The sequence below is a fragment of the Cervus elaphus genome, chromosome 32 (genome assembly GCF_910594005.1).
Source record: "Cervus elaphus chromosome 32, mCerEla1.1, whole genome shotgun sequence".
NCBI classification, from domain to species: domain Eukaryota; kingdom Metazoa; phylum Chordata; class Mammalia; order Artiodactyla; family Cervidae; genus Cervus; species Cervus elaphus.
The window spans coordinates 14,474,250-14,478,459 of record NC_057846.1 but is presented as its reverse complement, the minus strand read 5'-3'; positions in this window follow the sequence as shown (position 1 = coordinate 14,478,459).

Below are 4,210 nucleotides of genomic sequence, written 5' to 3'. Positions count from 1 at the left end.
GCAAAAGGGAATTCAATTAATCTATTATTTCATCAAGAAGGCAACTTGGTTGTCCTCGATGTATTGCTGTCACTAACTGCTGTGATAGGCAAATTGGAGACCTTGCCCTAAGCCCCTCTGAGATGCTTTGATTCTCAAAGATAAAATAGATATGTCTTCAAAAACAGTAGCTATTCCTTCATGTCCACATACAAACGCAGGCACACATTCACACACAGACTTTTGTAGGTGATGCATACATCATACAAGGAGAACGTGGTAACATCGTTGGTTTGGGGAAATCAGGATTGTACCTATAAAAGCGATTTCTTTGGAGGGAACTTTTAAGATGAAGAAAAAAAAAATCTTACTACCTGAGTGCTTGCTTTGAATGGGAGAGAATTGTTAAAAACCAATTCCTTATTATTTATTAATTTTTTTATTTGAATACTTAAAAAAAATGTATTTATTTATGGCTGTGTGGGTCTTCGCTGCTGCAACTGGGCTTTCTCTAGCTGCCCGAGCAGGGGTAGCTCTCCAGGTCTGGTGCTTGGCTCATCCTTGCAGTGCCTTCTCGCATCAGATTACAGGCTCTAGGTGTGCAGGCTCAGTGGTCGTGGCGATGCTTTCAGCTTCCCTGTGGCCTGTGGAATCCTCCTGGACCAGACAATGAACTCATGTCCCTTGCACTGGCAGACAGATCCGGATCCACTGGACTACCAGGGGAGTCCCCAATTTCTTCTTTAAAAAGTTTTTCGTTTTCCTTGTGTAGTACATTTGGAGAGATAAGAGACTGAGTTCTTTTATTTAACAGAAAGCCTTAGTAAAATTTTAGGGGGAATTCCTTTGTTTGTTTATTTTTTATGAGACGTGATGGTTGACAGAGAAGATTACTTGGAAGTTTCTTTGCTGAATTTCTGGTTCCCACTTACATTTGTTCATCTGGCTTGCTTCCCCACTGCAGAAATGGAAACCCTATCTTTCCAGGTGTATGGGTCATAAAACCTTGGTGTTGTCAGCTTCTCTTTTTCTTCTAAATGCCTTGTGCAATATGGCAGCTAATCCTACCAGCCTCACCTCAATACAATCCCACCTCACCACTCCATCCTTTATCTCCTCTGTGCTCCACCTGCGATGAACCCCCATCATCTCCCTCCTGGATAACAACCTTGCACCTAATCTCCTTACTTTCCCCCTTGCTCTCCCAGGTCATCTCATTTTCTGCTCAAAAGGTTTTATCTCTCAACCTTACCCAAAGTAAAAGCCAAACTTCTTACCACGGACTGTAGGGTCTTATAAGGTCTGTCTACCTCTTAACCCTCTGACCTCAGCTCCAACTCCTTTCCCTACATTTCCCTAGCCAGACTGAAGTCCCGGCTGTTCCTTTAAGAACCCAGGCAGTTTTCCACCCCAGGACCTTTGCACATGCCACTCTTATCACCTGGCCCATTCTTTTCCTTGATATCCACTTGGCTCTCTCTCTCACCTCCTACACGTTATTGTTCAGTGCTACCCTTTCTGGGCGGGGGGGGGGGGGGCTTCCATGACTTGAATACAATCTACTTAGTTACATCCACCATCTTCCATTCTTCCTTTCTCCATTATTTTCTTCCACCTCACTTTTTGCCATCTGACACAGTGTGGTTTCTTATTTGTTGTCTGCATTGCAAGCTCCAAAAAGGCAGTTTTGTCTGTTTACTGCTGTACACTCAGCGTCTACAATAGTTCCTGGCCCATAGTAGACAGTCAAACAATTTTGTTAAAGAAATACATAATAAAGTAACTCTCCTCTTTCACTCTCAAGAGGCTCTTTAGTTCCTCTTCTCCTTCTACTATTAGATTGGTATCACCTGCTTTGGCCACCTGATGCAAAGAGGCAGCTCATTGGCAAAGACTGTGATTCTGGGAAAGATTGAGGGCAGGAGGAGAAGGGGGCACAACAGAGGATGAGATGGTTGGATGGCATCGCCAGTTCAATGGATATAAGTTTGAGCAAACTCTGAGAGATAGTGAAGACCAGGGAAGTCTGGTGTGCTACTGTCCATGGGGTTGCAAAGAGTCGGACACGACTTAGCAACTGAACCACAACAACAATAAAGTAACTAGGATTTGGGAGGCTTTGTAGTGCAGCTTTTATGAGCGGAAGATTTTGGGGGACCCTGGAAGATAATCCTTAATGGAGATGGAGAAGGAGAGGGAGTCTATCAGAACGTGAAGATCACAGCCAACTTTTTGCTTTTGGTCTTCTTGGCAATAAACCTCAGCCTCATTGTCCACTTTAAATGGTGAAAGAGTAACAATCCTCTGGCTAATATTTCAAAACTGTGCCCTTGTGTGTGTGACTATCTATCTGTAACTCATGCATCCTCACTCTTAGACCTGGATAGATTTAAGTTGAATTTCTCTCCAGTCTTAGAGCTTTAATTACCAGGTGATAATCTAGCTTTCAGATGGAAGCTTTGGGATGAGTTAAGATGCCTGTATATTTTCTCCTTATCAGTATTCGTTTCTGAAGAAAACACAATTTATGTGAAGGATATATGCACGGAGTGTTGCCTATCTTAGGGACAGGCATGAGATTACCAAATGACTAATTGACTCTCTGAGCTGCTTAAAGAATTTTAAAGCAAGCTGCCTGCATCTCACTAAGTGTCTCTTTTTTGGAAACCTGGACGTATCTTTCTGTACTTCAAAAGAAAAACAAAGATCTCATAGTATTTTCAGCCTCTAATGAATGAAAAAGACACTGGCATAAAAGAGGAAATGAACTCATTGGAAGGGAAAGATAAATGACAACATTGTATATGATATAAGCCCCATGCTTACTCTCTTTGAGGACTCTCCTGTGATTTACAGAAGATCTGGGAGAATTTAGAAGAGTTTTTGTCAGAAAGAAAAAAACAATGTGCCAGATGGTCAATGAGAAATTCTTTCCTTCCGATAAAGTCTTATAATCACACTTGTAGCTTACTTACATGTCCTTAATATTTTGATATGGCAGAGCATGGATGATTATCTATAAGTAGTCAATCAAGATTGTGGATTATGCCTTTGGGGGTACATTAGTGAATTAAAACACTTTCATGCAGTTTTGGAATATTGAATGGTATTCCTCAATGATTGAGTTTTTGGAAAAGCACATATTTCAGTGGAAATAGTATTGCATCTTTTTGTTTGGATCAGTCATTGTGATTGGCCTGTCATGACAGAGCAGTGATTGACATGGCATTCAGGATTATGAAAAAAAGTCAGGATCTGGAGAGATATGTGGTTCAAAATGTAAAGGAGTTCTTAGTACCCTTTATGGATTTTTAAAATAAAGTTTTAAAAATTGATTGTGAAATTTCAAGTAGCATAAAAAGAGGGTGTGAGATTTTTGGTGATGGTTTAGTCACTAAGTCATGTCTGATTCTTGTGACCCCATGGCCCTCTGTCCATGGGATTCTCCATGGAAAATCCTGGAGAATCCAAGAATACTGGAGTGGATTGCCATTTCCTTCTCCAGGGGGTCTTCCCAACCCAGGGATCAAACCCGGGTCTCCTGCATTGCAGGCAGACTCTTTACTGACTGAGCCACCAGGGAAGCTCATTTATCTCAAAAAAGAAAAACAAACAAACAATGTTTTAAAAACCTTGCATGTTTTGAACACAAATTTGACCATCTTTATTGGTAGAAGGAATTGCTGGTTCCTTTTAGCTAGAAAGGAAGTATAGACAAAGCAATAGTAATGGTCCAGGTACAGTTCTTTTCCCACTTATCTCCTGCTGCATAGTAAGTATCTCCAAATTTAGTGACATCAAACCACATTTTGGAGGCTTATGGATTCTGTGAGTTCTGATCCAGACAGGGCATTGTCGAGATGACTTGTTTCTGCTCCAGAGTACCCAGGAATTGGCTGAATTGTCAGTTGATGGGCAGAGGTGACCTGACAACTGGCTTGGACTTCCTCGCAGCATGGCGGCCTTCAGACTGTTGAGTCCTTACAGGGCTCAAAGCACAAGTGTCCCCGTGGATGTGGTGAAAGTTTTAGTACCCTATGACCCAGACTCAGGAGTGAGGTCACTCGGTGCCACTCTGTTTTATTCTTCTGAGTGAAATTTGTTAGCTCTGTGGGTTCCTGGGGGGGGCGGTGAGTGTATCTTTGCATGTGAAGAAATTTAAACACTTTATCGCCATGTTTCTGTGTGTTGCATATCATCTGGGGCTGAGATGGGGTGAGGGGCTGGCGGC